This window comes from Adiantum capillus-veneris, chromosome 28 (genome assembly GCF_014529385.1).
Source record: "Adiantum capillus-veneris isolate H3 chromosome 28, ASM1452938v2, whole genome shotgun sequence".
Taxonomy (NCBI): Eukaryota; Viridiplantae; Streptophyta; class Polypodiopsida; order Polypodiales; family Pteridaceae; genus Adiantum; species Adiantum capillus-veneris.
The window spans coordinates 22961878-22974725 of NC_140958.1; positions in this window are offsets into that span (position 1 = coordinate 22961878).

Here is a 12848-nt window from a genome sequence, read left to right on the forward strand (position 1 = left end):
TGAGGCCATTCTCCTTGAGGTCTTCTTACTTGTTGTTGGATAGCTTGCATAGCAAGGTTGAGGTTTCCTATTTGCTCCGTCAATCTTTGAATGTCTTGGTGAAAGGATTCATGTCCTCTATTGTCCACTCTTGGAGCTTCTACATGGATTTCCCTTTCAACATGCATATCCAAAGGCAAAGGCTCGACCACATTATTTGTTGATACATAACCATCCCTTTTATGTACATTTGCTTCTCTTTCCCTATTTTCCATTTCATGCCTTCTCACATTCTTTCTCCATTGCTCTCTAGCAACCTTTACTGCCTCGTTGTAGGTCCTTGGGTCCTTGAGCTCCACCTTGTCTCTAATGCTTTGATGTAAGACAACCACAAACCTATCTTTATTCAAGAAATCAGGGGGAATTTTATTCTTCAAGTCCCTTTATGATCTTTCTCCAACAAGCTTCAAACCTGTTTATGTGCACATTGATGTCTTCATGTTCTCCTTGTTGCAACTTGCTTAGCTCTCTCCACAAATACTCAGGATCATCCTCCTTCTCAAACTCTTCTCTCAAGGCATGAGAAAAAAGCTTCCAATCTCCCTTTACACCACCTTCAAGCCTATCTTCATACCATCCACGTGCTTCCCCTTCAAGTAGCAAACTCACCAAACTTACCTTGAATGCACCATCGTCCCTATTGCTCTTCAATGCAATCAATTTGATCCTTCGGATGAACTTGTCCACATCTTCTCCTTTCCCACCCTTGAAGACTTCATACCCATCTCCCGCCATAGGCCTTGATTTGACCTTCAAATGGATGCCAATCTGTAGATCAAAACCCTGTTAGAAGGATTCTCTTCTCCTCAGTGGGGGCACCCGTTTATGTGAAGGATTGGGGGGTTGGCCTCTACAACACCTCAAACCAACACCAAGAAAAGAGGATGAAGAGTATATCTCTCTCGAGATAATATGGGCTGATCTTCTCTCACTAATTTTCTCAATTTCACACACACTCAACCTCGACTAGCCTCGACTAGCTTCCCTCTACACCGCTACAACTCCCACTACACTCCATTGCACTCAAAGACACCAAGGAAGCAATAAAATCAAGGAAAAAAGTGAGAAAAAAACCATGTAAATCTCTGCACTTTTGACCATAACTCAAAGATATTCACTTCTTTTCAAACGCCCTTCCATGTGCTAGTAGGGCTTCCATAGGCGCTCCCATATATACACATAGCTTGACCAAATCCCACTCAAATCAAGCTTAATTTAAAAATCCACAAAGTTCAGCAAAAAAAATCAAAAAAGGTGATGGAAAACTTGGGGGAAACCTTGCCCTTTGATATATGTACAAGCAAGGCATTGCAGCACATAGTTTACCCTCGACTAGCTACACCACAAGGAGTTGCACACACCATAGACACCATACCTCAAAACAAGATGAAGTGAGGTCAATATGCAGAGCTAAGCACCCACTTTCATCAGCCCATTGAGGAGAGACACACTCTCAACTCACCACATCGGGCCCTCGACTAGCAAGACAGGTTGCTCTACTCCCAAACGCCTCTATCCCTCACGACAATCAGGGCTTCTTGCTGCTAGATCTTCCTCTGTCAAATCCCCCACTCACTCACGATCTCAAGCTGATAAAAACTCAGTTTTGTTCATTTTTTTCAAGTACTAAGTGACTCTTTCAAGTCTCAACACGTCTATGTACAAAAACAGCAAAACTATGCACCCCGCACAACTGGCCCGCATGCGTAGAGACAGTTGGCACACACCGCCTTTGTACACTTTGTACAAGCATGCTTTATTTACATATAAGGGACCCAAAAGCATTAAAAAACCATTTCCAAAGTCTTTGGGGTGGCTTACATCATTCCGTAAAAACACGTCACAACGTTCTAGAACATGATCAGTTATCGGCAAGGGATAATTGTCCCTGATTGTCGCGGCATTTACTTTCTTCAAATTGACACACACTCCGAGTTTCCCGTTTTTCTTAGGCACTACCACAATCAGAGATACCCAATCCGTGTGTTCAATCTCATATATGAATTCAGCTTTCATTAGCTTGTCTATTTTCTCTTTGATTCGCTTAGCAAACGTGTCATTATACGTGTACAATCTCTGTCTACCAGACTTAGCGTTTTGTTTCAAAGGAATTGTATGTTGGCATATTGATGGATCGACTCCTTTCAAGTCCTTGTACGACCATGCAAACACATCCTTGTATTCTCTTAGAAGACTCAAAAGTCTCTCTTCTTCTTTCGGAGACAAATTTGTAGCTATGTAAACCGGTATCGGTTCCTCTCCTGGAGCCGCTATATCAACCTTTTTAGCGTCCTCCGGTCCATCATAGGATTCGTTCTCCTTTCTTTCTCGGATAGGCTGGGTTAATATCACCTTTCTATCCTTTATCGTAAATTTCCTGTAGTGAGAGGGAACATCCATGTTTCCCTTGACATTGGCATTTTCGTCCTCACCACTCTTGATTTCAATCGTCCAAACTTCTTTCAGAGTTTTCTTTAACTCTCTGTATTTGTTTCGGCGTTCTAATTTGGACTCTTTGTTTTCCTTGTTTCTAATGTTCTCGCTGGGTTGAACTCGATTTCTTGAGCTTCGTTTGTCTTTCCGTGAGCTCATTTCCACATTTCCTCTCATTCTTCCGGAAATCTTGTCCTTGACACAATCTTCCGCCTTTACTAGCATTAGGAATTGGTTTTTCCCTCTTATCCTAGGCATCGGAGTGTTTCTAACTGTTAAGGCGGTTACGCCGCTAGCGGAAGCTAAATAGCGAGAACTCAACCAACAACAGAATTTGTCAGACGAGGACGGAGCTTGACCCGCAAGCGCATGGAAACAACTAGGTGGGTGTCAAATCACCTACTCAACCTTCTAATGACAATCACTACTAAGGAAATCAAATCTAAGTTCTAAAATACGCAAGTGACTGAAATCCGTACTACGAACGAATGCTATACGAAACAGGATCTAGAATCATCGAATCGATCTCAAACTCAAGGGGAAGTCTATACACTAGGTAAGAACAACACCCTAAAGACTTGAACTGCAAAATCAACCTATAACCACTCCGTGCGGCAAACACGTATGAAGACAGGCCAAAAAATATAGGTGACCGAAACTTGACCCCGATGGTACTAATGTGTAGCTCTACTCGTTGTGGTTCTATAGATATGTTGCACGCTCTATTCCGACACACGAGTTGGAAGAAAACTCACACCGAAGCTCGTAGGAACTTACCACATGTAGAAGCCGATAGCGCGCACTCTTGGTATCTGTGCGCAGCTCTCACCGTTGCTAACACAATGGCGGTGTCGCTTCTCCAATGGCGGCCCCGTAGCTCGCGTAGCAAGAAGATAAGACTCTCTCTCTCTCTCTCTCTCCCTCAGACACAGTCACGGCGCTCAAAAACTCACTTTGATTAATAATTGAATCTCCTTTAGGTTACAAAACTTTGGCTTATATACCTCAGCCTTGGAGGTGAGAACATCTCTAATTATTTACATCAACAGGTGAAATTACTTCGGGATTACAAGCTGGAAACTCAATTGAGTCGCGTTACTTAATGAATGGCTCAAATCAAAATTAATGTCGGAAAGACATTTATTACAATCAATGGTTACAAAATGATGGGTGTGAGCAAAAATGCGGGTGTGATCCTCTGCTGGCTCAACACTCCCCCCCTCCGCGTTCATGTCGTCCCTGACATGACTTTTAGGCTTGATCAATAGAGTCCTGTCGTCTTGAGCATCTGCAAATGTGATTCGTAGCGTAGGTTGCCGATGGTCAAGGTTGGGCCGAATATTTTGCTTTCGTGAGTGAAAAAGCCGGTGTAGAAAGCTTCTTCGAATGTTTGCATGTGGAAGCTAGGCAAAAACATAATTCTTTGGTACAAGAGATGTAACACCTTTGGTGATGGCTGCAATGAAATATCATACATCATATCCGTCACCGTGTCGGCCGTCGATAGTAGACTCGAGGTCGTGGCTTTATCTGGCGCAAACACTTCAATGCATGCTAAGAGAGTCCTGCAGATTTTCTTTAGCATCTGACACGAAAGGTCAGGAGAGCCAGTAAAGAGTTTGATGGTGCCCGTTAGGGTTTTCACCATGTAGGATTTACATATTCTCTCTCCTTCCTTTGGTCCTGGCATCCTGGGATAATTAAGCCAATTTGGCTTCTTTTCTGCAATCCTGCCATGCTCTTTCCAGTTTCTGACTCTTGGCACCGGGCAGAAGGTTGCATCCTCCCAAATCTCCTTTGGAGCCTCTACCAAGTAGATGAGGTAGGCTGGGTATTTGTTCAGCCAACCTTTCCTCCATCTAGGTTGAGAATCTACAATCTTCTTTGATTGTTCATCCTTTGTGATGTCGCCTTCGTAAAGAGCGACATACTGCTCCTCCTCTATTCTCTTTTTCGTCTTTATCACTTCAAATTTCATCAGAGGGAAAGGCAGGCTGGGTTGCATCCACTCTTCATGGAGCACTTTTGTGTCTAAACCTTGAAGTCTAATGGAGATGAGGAGTCTCCTTTCCCATTCCATTTCTGCCTTGGCACTTTCCTCTGTTGACTTTTCTATTTGGTCCTGGAGCCTTTGTTCTTCTTCTTCAGAGATTCTTGAAGTTGAGGCCACTTCTTGAACTGGGGCTGGATCTTCAATTGTGGTTGCCTCTCCAGTTTCTAGTAGCTCTATGGCTGCTCCCCCTGCTTCTTCTTGTGGTGTCTCTGTTTCTCTTCTTTTTTGCTCTTGGAGGTCTTGGAGCTGTTTGCGGAGGGCCTCATTTTCTGTCCTTAGTGTTTGGTTTTCTGATGTGAGCCTCTCCTCTGCAGCCAATGATCCCTCCGCCATGTGCAATCTTTGCACTTGCTCTAACCTTAGCTCTCTTTGCAAACTTCTGACCTGATCTTCCAGAGCTGGTACGAGGGCTCCCTCTTGTTCTGTTCCTGCTCTGCTAGCTCTAGGGGTGGTCCTGAGTCTCGTGATTGTCCTTTCTTGAAGTTCGACTCTTTCCCTTAGCTCAATGAGCTCATCCTTGGCTACCTCCAGCTCATCTTCTATTCGCTCCTTTGCTTCCTGTGAACTTGTTACCTCTCTTGAAGCTTCGGCTAGTTGGAGCATCAAGCCGTCTCTCTCGTTTTCTGCGTCGTAGAGTGATGCTTTATGACTTTCAGATTCAGTCATAGCATTCTCTAACTTCTTCTGCAACTCTGCTTCCTTTTGTTTTGCTGTCTCAATTGCTACTTCCTTCGCTCTGGATCTTTCTTTAATCTTGGTGTTCATGCACCATGTGCATGTCTTTTTCATCTTCATCTGTCAACTTGACAGCTCTTTCTGCCACCACCTCCGATGGCTTCGGCTCTTCTAGTATGTTCTGTTCGTCCATTTTCTCTTCACTCTCCATTGTACCCTTTGTCTTTTCCTTCGTCCCTTTCCGATCATCTTGTTTTCGTAGGGATATCCCATAAACTGCCTCGAGGGCCTCTTCTTCACTGTATCCGATCGCTACCAGATCCTCATAATCATCTTTCTTTTGCTGAACTGGATCTATCTCCTTTACCTTGGTCCCAGCCTCCGGCTTTTCCATAACTTCTGTTTCTATTTCTATTGTGGTCTCCCCCACAATAATTTCCATCTTCTTCGGGCTTGGTACATCAGTAAAAGAGGGCTGATTGTCCTCAGACATCTTGGCTTTCCCTTTGTTTGCTTGCCCGTCTTTCTCTCGAAGTTCAGTAGACTCATCTACTTCCTTCTTCTCCTTGTCGTCCTTTTTCAGCTCAGCTTTTAAAAGCTGTACTTCCTCTTCAGTATAAGGCTCGACAGGTTGCTGCTCCAGTATGGCCTCCGACTCCTCATAAGCTCTAATATATTGATCATATTGATCAACATGTGGCCTGGCAGAGCTGGTTCCGACTTTAGTGGGGTCTGGTACCCACATTTCTTCAAAGTCCCCCTTTAGAGCTCTTTCCGCTCTGAACTGCTCCACCAGCCTTTCCATTCTTGTGGCTTTTTGACTTTTGGTTTGCTTGGGATCAGCCTTCTTCTTCGCTTTCTTCTTTAGCGGCTCGACCACAGCCTCTTCAGGTTCTGAAACTATTTCTAGTTTTCGGCGTGCTCTTGTGGACGCCCTCTTGGATACTTCTTGCTGTTCTTTCTCTTCATCGGCTTCTCTAAGCCACTCATTCTGGGAGGGAACCCGTGGCCCTTGATCCCTAGCTCCAATAGCTTCATAAGCTATTCTTGTTAGGATTTCTCCTCCTCCTATGTACTTTGGCTTCTGGTTGTGCATGGCGATTACTTGCTCGTGGATGTATTGAGCATAATTCACCTCTTTTGGCATGTTGCTCTTCAGTGCCCATGTGATGGTTGTCGCAATGGCATGGGGTGGTGTAGTATACTTCTGCGGTCTTTTACTGCACACATGGAAAAACTGGTTGTATAATCGGTAAAGGGTTGCCGCTCGTTGATCTGCCATATCTCCGTAGGTTGTATTTTGTTTCTTTGATCCATAGACCTCTATGGCCTCCCTTCTTTCTCTGACAGAACTCCCTTTGTTGTGCAGCTTCAATGCATCTGCAATGAGCTGTGGAGTGATCTGTACTTCAACTGTTTCTCCATCCATGGCTGTCAACGTGGCTTTCCCATCCTTCTGAATGGATGTTGCCAACTCATACACTCTTCTTGTGTCTACACCTGATGGTCTCGAGGTGAAGAACCTGTGTAAGTCAGCCTTTTCCATGTATCTGCTGATGTTCTCTAATCTGCTATAATCCACTAATTCTCGTGGGATCATAGGTACATCGACCGATTGCCCTTGAGGATCTCTGAAAGTCCCCTGGTAGATCTTTATTCCCTCTTTTTCTAGTACTGCTTCCTCCACCCAAGTCTTGGTTGGCTTGAGGGTTTCTGTTGGAATATCAAAAGGTTCTGCTTCTGCAAGAGCATCCTTGATGGTTGGTCTATTTCTCTTAGTTGCCGATGACTTAGCGGAATCCATGGATCCTGTAACTCCAATTTCAGAAGTTAGCGTCTTTTTAGTACTGAAAGCCGAAATGAAGCTTTTAACCATTCAAATGACTTGAAAATTGAAACATGAGCTATTCAGGGCCTAAGGATGCAATGTAGGTGAAAAAATATGCAAACTGGGCTCAAAAACATGCTTGAGACATCATACGCGTATGATGTCTTTTGTGTCAGAATGACTTCATATTGGTTGTGCTTGTAACTGATAGTGTACACATGAGTATCATATGCTTGGATTTGAGTTTGGATCCCATTTGGTCAAGTTTTGGCCAGTTCAGTACAGTTCAGGCTCTTGGCAAAATTTTGAAAGGGAAATGGATTTTATGATCCAAATTGGGTAAAACTTGGTGGTTCACCTTCAAATGGCATGTAGATCACTTCTGTTTGGTGGTTGAAGCCCTAAGGTGCCAAAATCACATAGTGGAACATCATACGCGTATGATGTCTTTTAGTGCATTTTTGGACCAATTTTCTCTATAAGCTTGGTTCTGGCTTTAGATAGGCTTATTCAGTGGATTTATCAAGTTTGGATAGAATTTGGACTAAAAATGGCTCTGGAGACATCATACGCGTATGATGTCTTTTTTGTCAATTTTTCATGGGATTGGTTCTGTGGACTCTCCATGTGCTAGTGAAGGACTGTTTATACTCAAATCTTGGTTTGGACTTGAATATGTTGGATTTGGGACAAAAATAGGCTTTGTATGAAGGATTTTCTCTTAACTGGGCTAATGGGGTGATCCACTTGACCAAATGGTTCCAAACTTCATATGTAGCATGTATTAGATATATATAATGGATGTATGATGCCAAATGAGCAGTTTTGGCTCTGTAAGTGCAAATAGACATCATACGCGTATGATGTCTTTTGTGTCAAAATGGTGCTTTTTGGTTCCAGATAGCTTGTAGATGTGTTAATCAACAATCCTACAAAGTTTCAATGAGTTTGGAGTTATTTTGACAAAATTAGGACCAAAAATCAATTTTATGGCCTACTTTGAGTCTTTTTGGTTTTCCTTGGGTTTTCTAACTCCAATTCTCATGATACTTGGTTCATAGGATGTGATTAACATGTGGAATGAGGCTATGCACTCAAATGTTGAAATGGATGTGAAAATTATGCCGTGAGACATCATACGCGTATGATGTCTTTTCTTGAAATGTTGGTCGTTTTGTGCAAAGAATGCTTTGTGCTAGTGCCCTAAGCCCTGCTAACTAGTTTTCAACTTAAAAAGTCATCAGTTTAGCTAAAAAGCCCCCTTATAGGCATTTCAGTCTCCGAAGTCGTCTTTTTGCCTTGGAGTTGAATTTCTTCAACTTTTCTTCTCGAGAGTTGCATTTCTAGCTCATTGGATTTGTTGTGAAGCCACCTATTTGGTTGAACTTGACTTTGGCTCCCCGTTCTCCATCTTTCTCCATTTGGTTGCCCGAAAGCGTCTTTTTCACCATCGGTAAGTGAATCAGCTTTCTTTTGGGTTTTGCTTGCAAACATAAGTCATCCATGTATATTTGAAGCTGCTTGTGAAGTTTCATGTAATTTGGTCGTCAATTTTAGCCGTTATTCCAAAATGACACTTTGTGTGTCCGCCGCCGAATCGGTTGTTCCGACCTACTTTTGGTGATCCAAACCCGGAGATACTCCATGGTTACATTGCCCTCGATGTTGTTAAGCTTCTTGAGAAGTTTTGTGTCGTTCCGACAATTTTTTTCTGTTTGCCTCTTGCAGGCTCTGTTGACCTAGGGTTTTTCCAGTCGTTCTTTCTCGAGCTTTGAGTGCTAGAAACTCATCTCCTATACTAGGGTAACCCACCTTTAAGTTCTTGCAAGGTTTGGTTAGGCGGTTGTGCCCCTACCTAGTGTTCCTCCCCATTCCCCGTCTGCTCTTGTTTCTTGGTTTTGGTGAGTTTTCGCGACAAAAGTTAACGATAAGCATCAAAAGCTTATGGCAACGAGTCTACCTCTCATGTCTGGTGTCCTCTGAGCTCTCGTAGCAGTCGTAGAAGGCGGTAGAAGGTCGGATGCTCCTGCATGCTCTTTGCTCTCTCCAAGAAGGTAATAGTGGAAATGAGCTTGAAAGTGATGTGAAAAATACTTAACTTCGGACTTCCGGATCACTTGTTACCAAATTTGACATGTGCTCCTATCTCGTCGTGAAATGCACTTTAGGATTTGAAATTTCTCAATTTGGACTCCATTTGACCTGTTTCTGAGAAATCTGTCCACTTTGCCAAAATTCTGTCATTTCGGGCTTTCCGCAACTTTTTCAGAATTGTACCCCATTTTTACCATGGGTTGCCCTTGTCATTAGGATCATCACCATCTATTCTTTTCTTTTTTCCGATCTCATTTCACCTGCTTTTTTATTTTTCTTTTATTTTTATTAAGAAAATCATAAAAAATAAAGAAAAATAGCAAATTGAAGCCAAAAAATTCCAAACATACACGATAAATATCTGGTAACCCTGTGTATATGAATATACACTTCTTTGTGATTTCTGGACTTGGATTACCACTTTTTTCCACTTTTTAGCTCCAAAAACACTCTTATTTAGTGATATTTACACATCTAGAGACCCAAATTCATCATTTGATCTCTTCTTGTTGCAAAACAAGGTATATAAGGGCATAAATATTATCAATATCCGCAATCAAACATAAAAGATTGCAAAATCATGTAAGACACTGCCCTTGTAATATAATTTTTGTTTTTCTTTGTTTTTTCCGCTTGTAGCTGCTTTGTAGCTCCTGTATACCTTCCCCCCTCCTAGTTTGAGTCCTCCCGGACGACTATGAAGTGTCTGTGGGTGAAGCATTGTAGTTGTTTTGGTCATAAGTTCCCAATGCAATTGTAGAGCGACGATACAACATTCTTTCCAATAAAGCTGCTCTTTCTTTGATTGAAGGATTGGTGGTCGGGTTTTGGGTTGGTTTTGGCACTTCGGTAGTAGAATCAGTAGATGGATTCTTCGTTACCTTGTTGTCTTTTTTCAAAATCCAAATCTGCTTCCGCTTTGCTTGTGCTTGCCACAAACTCTTTGCGACCCAAACCTGCTTTGTTCTGTGTGTTGATTTCCTCGCCTTGAAATACCTAGGAGTTTTTGTTGATTGTATTGAAGGGAGTTCCTGCTTACGAATCTTTGGGATCCAAATTTGCCTGCTATAGCTTTGTGCCGTCATGAACTTCTTTGGAATCCAGATCTGTTTCACTGTCCTTGATTGTCTGGAATCACTCTGTTGTCTGGTATTGAAGACTCTGTTTTCCACCTTTGTTTTCTCTGGCACCACCTTTTTTGGTCTCCATACCAACGTTGACTCCGTTTTATCCCAAGGTTGAGCTGTTATATTATTGCTTGTCTTCCTTATCCAATGTTGAGAATTCCTCGTCGAAGAGTAATCCGGTTGTATAGAAACTTTTGGTTGCCATTGCTTCTTCTTTTTCTCTGGTTGTTGTTTATCTTTGTCTTTGGATTCGTCCTTTGGAGTTGGCTCTTCTCCTTTGGTGAACTTAACTGATTGACTTTCACCTTCGTATTTGATAAGCACTGAATTAGAACTCCAGTCAATCATTGCATTATATTACTTCTGCCATGGTTGTCCTAGCAATAATGGATGTTGTGTAGCTTGGTCTTCAACCACGTAAAACATATGAGGATACACATATTGGTTAATCTGTATATGTAAAACTGTGCATCCGACAGTTTTGATTGAATTCTCAGAGTAACTCTTTAACTCTTGCTTGGCAGTTTGTAGTTTAGTGTCATTTGTCAATTGTCTATACAAACTGAGTGAAAGTAGGTTAGCTTGAGCTCCTGAATCCAATAGTGCTCTGGCTTTGATTTGGTTGGTTCCTACTTTGCATTCAATGATGGGTTCTTCTTTGTCATTATCCATTTCTGTTATACTGACTGCGTTTATTCGTATTGCTCCTTCATTGCGCTGTTTCTGACGCAGTAGTCTTCTTTTCTCCATTCTTTCCTTCGCCTCGGCTTGCGCTTCCTCCTCAATCTTTTTCTTTTTCTGGACACGCAGCTTTTCTTGATGTATTTTGAGAAGCATGTCTTGTGTTAGCGGCAACAGATACTTTTTCACTCTGCATCCACTAATCCAATTGGCATTTCTTCTCCGTCTAATGTAGCAAGCTTGACGGCTCCACTTGGTGATAGATCTTTAATCACCAGAGGTCCCATCCCTCGCTTTTTAAGCTTCTTAGCATGCTGTTTCAGAGTGTAAACTAGGACATAGTCCCCAACTTTAAACTCTTTAGTCCGCACATGCTTATCAAAAAATTCCTTTTGTCGCCTTTTTTGAGCGTAGATGGAAGCTACTGCTTTTAGGCGAAGCTCATCTAGCTTTTCCAGGTCATCTATTCTATCAGAGAGCTCGTGCCCTGTCCACTCTAGATCCTTAGCCACCCTTAAGGTTGAAATCAAGAATTCTATTGGTAAGATAGCATTTAGCCCAAAAACCATGTTATATGGGGTCGTTCCTATTGATGTTTTATATGCTACCCTATATGCCCATAATGTTGAATGCAACTTCTGGTCCCAGTCAGTTCTCGACTCAGATACAATCTTCGTAAGGACCGTGCATATGGTTTTGTTTGTTGCTTCAGCTTGTCCGTTTGCTTGTGGATGATACGGGGCTGATTTCCTATGGATTACCATGAATTCATCTAGAAGGATCTCTATCACTTCATTTATGAAATGTGTGCCTCGATCACTCACAATTTCTATTGGCAATCCATATCGTACAAAGACGTATTCATATAGAAATTGTGCCGTGGTCCTGGCATCTGCTTTTTGAGTTGCCTTTGCTTCGACCCACTTTGTTAGATAGTCTGTAGCCACAATGATGTATTGTGCATGAGTCTTATATGCAGGAGGTGAAATGGGTCCGACATAATCAATCCCCCATTTTGCAAAAGCTCTTGCCCCCATCATTGGTCTAAGCGGCATATCATCTCTTTTAAGTGGTACTTTGGTCCGCTGACAGTCATCACACCGTTTAACGTATTCCTCAGCGTCCATATGTAATGTTGGCCACCATATTCCTGCGGCTAAGACAAGTTTTGCTGTCTTATCACCTGAGAAATGGCCTCCACCTACTCCTCCATGAGCTTGCTCCAGGATTATCACATACTCAGACTCTGATGCGCAAATCCTAAGCTGGTTGTCTTTACCTCTCTTATAGAGTTGATCTCCTATTAAAGCGTAATCTCTAGCTTCTGTCTCTACAGATTTCTGACGAGCTTTTGACGTTCCTTCTGGGAAAGTTCTATTTGTGAGATATTCAACAATATACTGACTCCATTCTGGAGCGATCATTATCTGATATAATGTCGAATACTCGGCTGGCGGTTTTGATGAACATACAATACATACAGTGACATATTCATGTACGCTTTCTTTCATTCCTGGCCAATAGACTCCCAATTGTAACAAATTCCTATATGTGTTCCTTCTTGAACAATGAAATGCACATTCCTGAACATGTGCTTCGCGCAGATATATACTATATTCTCAGGATTGATGCATAGTCGTAAAACATGATCATTTCCCAATTGATACAACCTTCCTGCAACCAATTGAAGATTCTTGGATTGCTGAATAGCAATATGTTTCAGGTTGTATTCTCTTCTATCGAACTCTCCTCCATAGGTTAATAGGTTAACGACATTTTGAGACCACCTCGGTATCATTTCTATGTTGAACAAGTACGCGTCTGGCATGTCGTCATCTACTCCTATAGGGTCTTCTCCATTCGTCAATCGCGAAAGATGATCAGCTCTAAGATGTGTTTTTCCTTCTTTACTACTACC